The sequence below is a fragment of the Callithrix jacchus genome, chromosome 7 (genome assembly GCF_049354715.1).
Source record: "Callithrix jacchus isolate 240 chromosome 7, calJac240_pri, whole genome shotgun sequence".
Taxonomy (NCBI): domain Eukaryota; kingdom Metazoa; phylum Chordata; class Mammalia; order Primates; family Cebidae; genus Callithrix; species Callithrix jacchus.
Genome location: NC_133508.1, coordinates 82,527,537 through 82,539,856, shown reverse-complemented (window position 1 = coordinate 82,539,856; position 12,320 = coordinate 82,527,537).

Sequence of the window (12,320 nt, the reverse complement as noted above, 5' to 3'; positions counted from 1 at the left end):
TCAGGCAGAAATCTTCAACATTGGCTATGTCTTTTAGGTTTCACCAGAGGCTCTTCTTCCTTATCTTGCTTCCACGAGTGGTCCTTCCCTTAGTGGTTTCAGTTCCCATTGAGTGGTCCCAGCTCACAGGCTCTGTTACCACTACCTCCACTGATTCTCCAGCCCTCCAGGTGATAGAGCCTTCCTGCTGTTGCTAATTTCTGAGTTGCTTTCCCATTCCCTGTTTCACTTCCAACCCATCCGTAACTACCCTCCTGCATAAAATTCCTTCTATTTAACCACACGGCATAGACTCTGTTTTGCTGACTAAACCCTGGCAGATGTAATTAATCTAAGTAATGTGTATTGACCATGAAAAGTAATGCCATTCAATCAACCATCAAAAGACAAGGAGAGGCTGGGCGCCATGGCTCACTCCTGCAATCCCAACACTTCGGGAGGCCGAGGCAGGCAGATCACTTGTGGTCAGGAGTCCGAGACCAGCCTGGGCAGCATAGTGAGACCCTGTCTCTATAAAAACAGACAAAAAATTAGCCAGGCATGATGGCTTACAGGATACAGAATGTAAGCCATGATGCCTGGCTAATTTTACACCTGTCATCCTAGCTGCTCAGGAAGCTGAGGTGGGAGAATCACTTGAGCCCAGGAGTTCAAGGCTACCATGAGCCATGCTTGTGCCACTGCACACTTCAGCCTGGGTAACAGAGTGAGACCCTGTCTCAAAAAAAAGTAAAAAGAAAAAAGAAATAAAGAAAAATAGAAGCCCAAAATATTTGCTCTCTGTTTACCGAAAATATTTGCCAACCTCCGTATCAGGTAATGGAGTAGCCAGGCTCGGAGACATCCTTTGAGAAGGCTGGTTGAACTTGTATAATCATTCTAAGCAAGGTAGAAATTGGTGGTAGAGAGGCTAGTGGGGAACCCAATGAAGTAATCCAGGAAGGAGATGAGGAGGACTGTATTAGTCAAAACTTTTTGATTGCAAGTGATCAAAACCTAACCTAATCAGACAAGCAAAAGTGAACATGGAACACCCTGCAAGTTGTTTCTCCGATATCGATTCCTTGTGATCCATACTAAGAGAAGCCGAATTTAGTATTGGGCAGCAGTGTATGTAGTAGCTAAAATATTTACCTTTCTAGAGTCCAGGTTGGAATAATCTGCACTTAGGGTGACCATATGACCCAGTTCCAGCCAATGAGAGAATAAAAGGAAGTTTCGGAGTTAGGCTTCCATAGATACATGCCTGGTATGCTTGTTCTTTCAGCCCTTTGTCCTTCATCTTTTCCCTGTCTTCTTGCTAAGAAAGCAGACTGCTTGGGATGTACAGTCACTATCTTGCCTCACACTAAGGATAGTGGAGCAGGAAAACAGAGGAGCCTGGGTTTTTTATGACATCCTGTAACCTGGAGCAACTGCTCTAACCCTGGAATACATACCTCTAAGCATCTTTTTTTTTTTTTTTTTTTTTTTTGAGTCTCACTCTGTCACCCAGGATGGAATGCAGGGGCATAATCTTGGCTCACTGCAACCTCTGTCTCCTGGGTTCAAGCAGTTCTCCTGCCTCAACCTCCCTAGTAGTTGAGATGACAGGTGCTCGCCACCATGCCTGACTAATTTTTGTATTTTAGTAAAAAAGGCCGATGAGTGCAATAAAAGAAAATGAATCCAATATGCAAAGGACAGTAATGGGATTCAGTTTGTATAATCTGAGTTACTCTAGAATTTTTCCAACAAATTCTCTGTATCAATTAGGAATGTGTTCAGCTCCAACTAATTAACATGGCTTACACATATAGGAGTTAATTTTCTTCCCATCTAAAGATGCTTAGAGGAGCCAGGCACAGTGGCTCATGCCTGTAATACCAGCACTTTGGGAGGCCGAGGCTGGTGGATCACTTGAGGCCAGGAGTTCAAGACCAGCCTGGCCAGCATGGCAAAACCTGGTCTCTACTAAAAATACAAAAAATTAGCCAAGCGTGGCGGCGCACACCTGTAGTCCCAGCTGCTTGAGAGGCTTAGGCACCAGAATTGCTTGAACCTGGGAGGCAGAGGTTGCAGTGAGCTGAGATCACACCACTGCAATTCAGCCTGAGCAACAGAACGAGACTCTGTCTCAATAAATAAATAAATAAAGGAGTTAACAAACATGAAAAATGTTCTAACTTACTAGTGACCAAAAAAAAAAATGTAAATCAAAACAAGGAGGTGTGTCATTTTTAAAAACGTAATAGATTAGCAAATAGGCTGGCTACTGAGGTAATGTGCTAGACTTGGGTGCTCAGCTGTGTTTCAGATGGCAGAGGAAATAGGCACAGCCTTTAGAGTAAACATTGTGGCCAGAGTTATTCATGAACCATAGAAATGTTCCACCCCCATGATTCCACCACTGAAAAAAGATCCTAAGCAAATAATCCAAACTGTGGAAAAAAAGCGTTATGCATTAAAGATGTTTTTCACAGCATTGCTTAAAATAGTAAAAATTATTTTAAAACTAATAGTTAAGTACTGGCTTAATAAATTATGATATCCTGTTACAATGCAAAATTATGCAATCATTAAAATAATACCAAATAAAAAGGATATAGCAACATAGAAAATGCTTTTGGCCAGGCATGGTGGATCACACCTGTAATCCCAGCACTTTGAGAGGCTGAGGTGGGCAGATCATGAGGTTAGGAGTTCAAGACCAACCTGGCCAACATGGTGAAACCCCATCTCTACTGAAAATACAAAAATTAGCCAGGCGTGGTAGCACATGCCTGTAGTCCCAGCTACTCGGGAGACTGAGGCAGAAGAATTGCTTGAATCCAGGAGGCAGAGGTTGCAGTGAGCTGAGATTGCAGCACTGTACACCAGCCTGGGTGACAGAGGAAGACTCCATCTCAAAAAAAGGAAAAGAAAAAGAAAAATTTTTGAATGTAATCTTAATTAAATTTTAGCAGTGTTCCATGTATAAATTCAAATAAACCCAAAGTATATGAAGTAATAAATGACAATTGACGCCAGGGTAATCATTACTAGAAGTTTTGTGTGTCTGCAAACTTTTTTCTATGCATACAAAAGTGTATATCTCAATACTTTTACTCTTCATGTGTCAAACATTTTACATGTCATTAATAAGTTCCCTAAAACATTTTAAATGGCAGTTTGACAATGTTGTGTGGAAATAATGTGTAAGTATTTACTCAATATTCCTGTTATTATCAGTAAAGTATGATAAACTTTTGGATGCAAATAATCAAAGCACCCAAGTTAGCTTAAGGAAAAAATAAAAGCTGCTATAAGGATACTAAAGTGTTTCACAGAGTGCAGTAGTAGGAATACAGAAAGTGGCTAGAATGTAGGTGAAATGCTCCAGAGAATATTTTGTCTCTATCTCTTATCTCTGCTTCTCTCCACATCTCTGCCCCCATTCTCCTCTCTTTGTAGACTGGCTTTCTCTGTTTTTCAGTCTATCTGGAGGACATTAGCCCTGATACAGTTCCTGAATTTTTACACTCCTTCCATTCAAGATATCAGGCCAAACTAAACCAAAATTCCTAGGTGAAAAGACAATAAAATTGACCTAGTTTGATTAGGTGTCTACCCCAGTCCAATCAACAGTGGTCAGTGAATCAAGGTTCTGCTTCCGAGGCTAGAATAAGAAAGGTGGTGACATGAATCAGTCTCACTATTCTCAAAGAAGTGTAAATCATTTGTGAGCTGGGAAGATACACAAAAAGATGTCTACTATAGCTTCCATGTGTCAATTTCCCTTCTTACAATTGGCAGATTAAGTGAAATCATTAAGTCAAATGGTATGAGCATTTTAAGGCCAATTGCTTTCCAATCTACTTTTTTTTTTTTTTTTTTCCTACAGAGTCTCACTCTGATGCCCAGGCTGGAGTGCAGCCGCATGATCTCGGCTCACTATAACTTCTACCTCCCAGGTTCAAGTGAGTCTTATATCTCTGCCTCCTAGTTTCAAGTGATTCTTATGCTTCAGCCTCCCCCACGTAGCTGGGAATACAGGTGTGCACCCCCACACCCAGCTAATTTTTTTAGGAGAGACAGTGTTTCGTCACGTTGGCCAGGCTGGTCTGGAACTCCTGGCCTCAAGTGATCCTCACACCTCAGCCTCCCAAAGTGCTAGTGATTACAGATGAGAGCCATTGTGCCCAGCCCCAATCTACATTTTTACCTGCAGTATCTGGAAGTTCCTGCTTGCCTGCATCCTTCTAACCCTGAGGATATGGAGGATCTGATATTTTGCTAATTTGAAGGGGAGAAAGTGGTATCTCATGGTTTTTCTGATATACATTTTTTTACATCACTAGTGATATTGAGCATTTTCTCAGATGTTTATGGATGGTGCTTCTCGTGGATAGGGCAAAGCCACACATGGCTTCTTCTTATCTCCTTTGTGAAGACAGTGAAGATTCTCCCCTACAGGGCTGAGGAACCAGGCTTTCTGAGAAGACAAATGAATGGATAGGGCCACTGGAGCTGTTGTTCAAGTGTCTGCATTTCTTCTAGTTTGCCCATACCTGTTCTCCAGCCACTGCTGTCTCCTGCCTGGTTCCCCTCCCTGCCCCACCACCAGTTCTTTTGGTCCTCTTCTCCTCCCTGGGAGCCATAGCTGCCTTTGAGCTATACAGGTCTCCCAGCTCTGTTTTCTGAAAAGACAATATTTGTAGAAAAATTCAGAGGTCCTCATTAGCAGGAGTCAACACTGCAGCAGTCTATATTGCAGAACAGAAGCTGGGCACTTACATGTGGCACCAAAGCATCAGCTGCCTGGAGAACTTACCTTTGCTTGTGCTGTGGATGGAGCAGGCAATTAGACAGAACCACAGTTTCATTCCCCTGCCTTGCATCTCTCCGTGATTTCACCCGCCCCACCCATAGACTACAGTACACAATTCAATCATGGCATTTTGTATATTGTGTTGTTATCGTCTATCTCCCCCTCAAAAGTACCAACTCTGGCTGGGTGTGGTGGCTCACACCTATAATCCCAGCACTTTGGGAGGCCAAGGCGGGTGGTTCACCTGAGGTCAGGAGTTCAAGACCAACCTGGCCAACATGGGGAAAACTCGTCTCTACTAAAAATACAAAAAATTAGCTGGACGAAGTGGCAGGAACCTGTAATCCCAGCTACTCAGGAGGCTGAGGCAGGAGAATCACTTGAACTCGAGAAGTGGAGGTTGCAATGAACTGAGATTTTGCCATGCACTCCAGCCTGGGAGACAGAGTGAGACTCAGTCTCAAAAAAAAAAAAAAAAAAAAGTACTAACTTTTTGAGGACAGGAACTATGTCTACCTTGTTTATCTCAGTCCTACATAATTTCTCTGCTAGATTTGCTCTGCAAACACTTCCTTGGATCCTCTGAGATCAGCTCCCTCACTGGGGAAAATTAAAAACAGAGGCTATAGGTAGAATAGAGGTTCAAAAAGAACCATTTGTCATCTACAAAGCTAAAGAAAAATAAGTTTGTTTTGTTTTGTTTTTGAGAAAGAGTCTTGTTCCCCAGGCTGCTACCCAGGCCTTGCAGGCTGGAGTGCAGTGGCACAATCTCAGCTCACTGCAATCTTTGCTTCCTGGGTTCAAGTAATTCTAGTGCTTCAGCCTCCTGAGTGGCTGGGACTACAGGCATGTGCCACCACACCTGGCTAATTTTTGTATTTTTAGTAGAGACAGGGTTTCACTTCGTTGACCTGAATGGTCTCGATCTCTTGACCTCGAGATCCACCAGCCTCGGCTCCCAAAGTGCTGGGATTATAGGCGTAAGGCACCGCGCCCGGCCAGGAATCTAACATTTTCTAAGTGCCTACTATGTACTAGGCATCTGTCTTACTCAGTACTCTCTTGTTCAGTTGGTTTCTCTTCACTGTAGGAAAGATTCTAGCCAGCAGCCCCAGGCTTACATTATCTCAGACAAAATCCTGCAATGAAAAAGGAGACGGGTTCTCTCTCACAGTAGATAGATTAGGCCAATTAAAGGATTCTGATTAGCTCTTCTTTGGTTACATGTTAATTCAAAGATATTAAAAGGCCTTTTCAGCTCTCTGTTTGAGAGAGAACATGTTCTTTGCACCAAACCTTGATCACTGGGCCTGATCTGAAATAGTCCAGATAACTGAACATCCAGAACATCTGGGTGGATCTACTCCCATGACTAGTTCTTCAGAGCTGATATTGGGACAGACAGGAAATTTCAGGCCCAGATAGAATCTTTATCAGTCCCCAAGCAACTGGGGTTGTTTTGAGACCAAAATACAGTCACACCCCATTTATCTTACCTACTTCATTCTCAGCTTCTCCTCACTAAATGACAATAGACCCTTCAAACTCACCTCTGCCGCAGCCATTTTATCCATTTGGTTTTTTAAAAAGACTTGCCACTGAAATTCATCCATCTCTTCAAAAATAATTTGTTAAACACCTGCTATGTACAAGAAACTATACTGGGTATCTTTAAAAACCTTAAGAATAAAAAGTCTGCAGGTAGTTGAATCTGCAGATGTCAGTCTGACCGGATGGAGTCTTCTACTGAGTTCCTTCAGACACTTCCAAACTCAAAGGTCAACAGAACAAAGAACAAAGCCAATATGATAGGCCTGGCACAGTGGCTCACACCTGTAATTCTGGCACTTTGGGAGACCTAGATGGGTGAAATCACTTGAGGTCAGGAGTTCGAGACCAACCTGGCCAACATGGCAAAGCCCCATCTCTACTTTAGTAGAAAATTTACCCAGGTCGGCTGGGTGTGGTGGCTCACGCCTGTAATCCCAGCACTTTGGGAGGCCGAGGTGGGTGGATCACGAGGTCAAGAGATCGAGACCATCCTGGTCAACATGGTGAAACTCCGTCTCTACTAAAAATACAAAAAAAATTAGCTGGGCATGGTGGCGCGTGCCTGTAATCCCAGCTACTCAGGAGGCTGAGGCAGGAGAATTGCCTGAACCCAGGAGGCGGAGGTTGCGGTGAGCCGAGATCGCGCCATTGCACTCCAGCCTGGGTAACAAGAGCGAAACTCCGTCTCAAAAAAAAAAAAAATTTTACCCAGGTAAAAAAATTACCAGGCATGGTGGCATGTGCCTATAATCTCAGCTACTCGAGAACCTGAAGCACGAAAATCACTTGAACCTACAGGCGCGTACCACCATGCCCAGCTAATTTTTGTATTTTTAGTAGAGACAGGTTTTCACCTTGTTGACCAGGATGGCCTTGATCTCTTGACCTCATGATCCACCTGCCTTGGCCTCCCAAAGTGCTGGAATCACAGGCATGAGCCACTGCACCCAGCAATTTTTTTTTTTTTTTTTTTTTTTTTAAAGTCAGAGTCTTGCTCTCTCTCCCAGGCTGGAAAGCAGTGGTGTGATCTCAGCTCGCTACAACCTCCGCCTGTTGCGGTGAGCCGAGATCGTGCCATTGCATTCCAGTCTGGGTAACAACAGCAAAACTCCGTCTCAAAAAAAAAAAAAAAAAATCTTGTTTGTGCTCAGAGAACACATTTTTTTCTTTTTTATATTTAAAAAATTTAAAAATAAAACTCTTTTCTTCTTTTCTAAAAAAGTTAAAAAAATTTTTTTTTTGTAAAGACGGGGTTTCACTATGTTGGTCAGGCTGGTCTTGAACTCTCGACCTCAGGTGATCTGCCCACCTTGGCCTCCAAAGTGCTTGGATTACAGGCATGAGCCACCAAGCCCGGCTGAGAACACATTTTTTTATATGAATCCTTTTACATTTATTGTGACTTGTTTTAAACCCCAGAATAATATGATCTATCTTAGTGAATATTCTATGTATACTAGAAAATAGTATCTATTCCTGATATTGGTTATAGAGTTTTATAAATGCCAGTTAGGTCAAGTGGTTGACAATGTTCAAGGCATCTGCAGGATGCACATGCCATCAAGGTTGGAGGCAATGAGAACTGACATAGATTTCAGTCCATCTTTGTGGGTTCCAACTATGCTAGTGGCCATTATTTTTCCAGCCTTTTTACTCTGTTTCATTTTGGACAGTTTCTATTGCTATGTCTTCAGGTTAACTGATCTGCAGTATCTAATCTGCTATAAATCTCATTCAATGTATTTTAATTGCTTTCTTTTTTTTGCCTCTAGAAGTTTTATTTGGGATTTACAAAATATCTTCCATGTTTCTCTTTAGCATGCACATGCTTCGTTCTACTTTCTTTCTTTTTCTTTTTCTTTCTTTCTTTTTTTTTTAAGAGACAGAGTCTTGCCCCATTGCCCAGGCTGGAGTGCAGTGGGGCAATCTCCACTTGCCAAAATTTCCGCCTTCTGAGTTCAAGCGATTCTCCTGTCTCAGCCTCCTTAGTAACTGGGATTACAAGTGTGCATCACCACATCCAGCTAATTTTTGTATTTTCAGTGGAGATGGAGTTTTGCCATATTGCCCGGGCTGGTCTTGAACCCCTAACCTCAGGTGATCTGCCTGTCTCTGCCTCCCAAAGTGCTAGGATTACAGGCATGAGCACCATGCCCAGCCTACATTCCTTTTTTTTCTTTTCTTTATTTTGGAAACAGAGTTTTGCTCTTGTCTTCCAGGCTGGAGTGCAGTGGTGATCTTGGCTCACTGCAACCTCTGCCTCTCAGGTTCAAGAGATTCTCATGCCTTAACCTCTCAAGTAGCTGGGATTACAGGCATCCGCCACCATGCCCAGCTGATTTTTTGTATTTTTAATAGAGACAGGGTTTTGCCATGTTGCCCAGTCTGGTTTCCAACTCCTAACCTCAGGGGATCCACCTGCCTTGGCCTCCCAAAGTGTTGGGATTACAGGCGTGAGCCACTGAGCCCAGCCTACTTTCTTAAACATATGAAATGCAGTTGTAACAAATTATTTTAACATCCTTATCTTAATTCTATCACTAATTTCATTTCTGGATTTGTTGTCTCCTGATGGATGTTTCTCCTCATTATAGATTATATTCTTTGCAGTCTGGTTGTTTTTGATATTAGATGCCTTACATTGTCAATTGTTAGATGCCAGGTATTTTTATATTCCTGTAAATATTCTTGAGCTTTGTTCCAGAAAGCAGTTTGATCCTCCAAGTCTTGCTTTTAATCTCTGTTCAATAGAATCAGTGCAGTAGTTCGTCTATGGCTAATTTTGTTACACTACTAAAGTACTACTGAAGAATACTGAACATAATACTCTACCTGATGACCTACTCTGCCTCTTGGGAACATGAACTGTTTCTGGCCTATATGAAGATAAGATTTTTTTCCATCTGCTTTCCCAAGATTTGGATAGTTTTCTCATACTCTTGTACTGACTAGTATCCATCAGAAGATATGAGGGGAACATTCTGCAGATCTCAGAGTGCTTCCTCTGTCCATCTCTCTCTTCTATGTACTGCTCTCTCCTCTCTGGTACTTTGCCCTAAAAATTCAATCCACCTTGGCCTTCTCAAATTATCAACTGTCTCTCCTCAACTCAGGGAGAATGCTGAACTCTGTTTTCTCCTTCCTTGAACTATAGCCAGGAAATTCTCTCCATGCAGTAAGCTGGGACAACTATAGGGCTAACCTCATTTGTTTCCCTTATGTCTGGGATCACCCTCTTGTGCTGTCTGTTTCCTGGCATTTGAAAAATATTTCCTCAAATATTTTGTCCAGTTTTTTAGATGTTTTATGTCAGAGGGTAAATTGCAGTTGGAAGTGAAAGTCTGTTGGGAAGTACTTCAAGATTACATAAATATCTGTTCTCCAACGTATTTTTATTTTTAATGGCTTTTTTTTTCAGATGGAGTCTTTTTCTGTTACCCAGGCTGGAGTGCAGTAGCGTGATTTTGGCTCACTGCAATCTCCTGGGTTCAAGAGATTCTCCTGCCTAAGCCTCCCGAGTAGCTGGAATTACAGGCATGTGCTGCTATGCCTGGCTAATTTTTGTATTTTTAGTAGAGACAGTTTCACCATGTTGGCCAGGGTGATCTCAAACCCCTGACTTCAGGTGATCTGCCTGCCTCAGCCCACGAAATTGCTGGGATTACAGGCATTAACCACTGTGCCTGGCCTATTTTTATTCAATGGTTTTAAGCATCCATCGATCACTCTTATGTATGTCATTTATTGGTATGATGGTTGAAAAATAGTAATTTTTGGCCGGGTGCAGTGGCTCACGCCTGTAATCCAAGCACTTTGGAGGCCAAGGTGAGCAGATCACCTGAGGTCGGGAGTTCAAGACCAGCCTGACTAACATGGTGAAACCCCATCTTAAAAAAAAAAAAAAGAAAAATTGTGATTTTCTGTTTATTATTTCTTCTTCATCAATTAGTTGGCCTTCTACCATGAAAAAATAGCTTTTCCTTTTTCCTCTGTTATTTACATATTTAAGTTTTTATAGTTAGTGTCAGATCATCTCCATGATTCCTGCCTCTCACTGTTCACTGCCTTATGTAGTTCCCTCTCTTTGAGTATGGGCAGGACTTCTGAATTTCTTCCAACAAATAGAATACGACAAAGGCGACGGAATGTATGTGCTCCTCTGTATGTGATAATATTACATAAAATTCTAACTATCTTGCTAGGAGATTCTATCTTTCCCTTGCTGGCCTGAAAGACTCAAGATGCCATGTTATGTGCTGCCCTAGGGCCACCTGGCAGAGCTGAGGGTAGCCTCCTGCTGACAGCCAGCAAGAAACAGGAGCCCTCAGTCCCACAGCTTGCAAGGAACTCAATGCTGCCAACAACCATAACTGCTTGAAAGTGAATTCATGGGCCGGGCGCGGTGGCTCACACCTGTAATTCTAGCACTTAGGGTGGCCGAGGTGAGTGGATCACCTGAGGTCAGGAGTTCAAGACCAACCTGGCCATCATGGTGAAACCCCATCTTATTAAAAAAAAAAAAAAAGAAAGAAAGAAAGAAAGTGAATTCATATCCAGTTGTGCCTCAGATGAGACAGTAGCCCTGGCAGACAAACTGATTATAGCTTTGTAAGACCCTGAAGCAGAAGACCAGGTTAAAGCATGCTGAGACTCCTGACTCACTGAGATAGTAAAGATGTGTTGTTTTAGACCATTAAGTTTGCAGTATTATTGTAATGTAGCAGTAGATAGCTAATAGCAGTTAGTTATTCACATCTTTTAGTGTCAGGACAGAAAGGATTCATGGATCTTTTTCTGAGTTATCTTTTAAACTATAATATCCATTAAAGTCAAGTATAGAAAGAAACTGGATTTAGAATGATATCTTCATAGTATTGTTTCATAAGATACTAAAGCAAGTTTTTGTTTTTGTTTTTTTTTTTTGAGACAGGGTCTCACTCTGTCACCAAAGGCTGGAGTGAAAGAGCTCAAATGTGGCTCACTGCAGCCTCTACCTCCTCAGCCCAAGTGATCCTCACACCTCAGCCTCCTGAGTAGCTGGGACCACAGGCACATGTGCCACCATGCCAGGCTAATTTTTGTATTTTTGTAGAGACAGGGTTTCACTGTGTTGACCAGGCTGGTCTCTAAGTCCTAAACTCAGGCAATCTACTACCTCGGCTTGCCAAAGTGCTGGGAAGAGAGGCATATCCCACCATGCTCAGCCCGTATTTTATTTTATTTTATTATTAATATTGTTTTGAGATGAAGTCTCACTCTGTCTCCCAGGCTGGAGTGCAGTGGCACAATCTCGGCTCACTGCAACCTATGCCTTCCAGGTTCAATCAATTCTTCTGCCTTAGCCTCATGAGTAGCTGAAATTACAGGTGTGTGCCACCACGCCCTGGTAATTTTTTTATTTTTAGTAGAGACAGGGTTTTGCCCTGTTGGCTAGGCTGGTCTCAACCCCTGGGCTCAAGTGATCCATCTGCCTCCCAAAGTGCTTGGATTATAGGCATGAGCCACTGCACCCAGCCTGAGCCACTGTGCCCGGCCCCCATATTTTAATTTTATAGTTTATTTTATTTTTTATTTTTTTAATTTTTTTTCTCTTTCTTGGTTCTTTATTTTACTTGGTAAAATAAACTTTACTTGGAAAGTTTATTTTATATATAATTTATACAAAAATAAATATACATGGCCATGCTCAGTAACTCACTCGTGTAATCCCAGCACTGGCCGGGAGCAGTGGTTCACGCCTATAATCCTAGCACTTTGGGAGGCCGAGGTGGGTGGATCACCTGAGGTCAGGAGTTCGAGACCAACCTGGCCATCATGGTGAAACCCCATCTAAAAAATCCCAGCACTTTGGGAGGCCAAGGAGGGTGGATCATTTGAGGTCAGGAGTTCAAGACCAGCCTAGCCAACACGGTGAAACCCTGTCTCTACTAAAAATACAAAGAAATGAGCCAAACGTGGTGTCATGAGCCTATAATCCCAG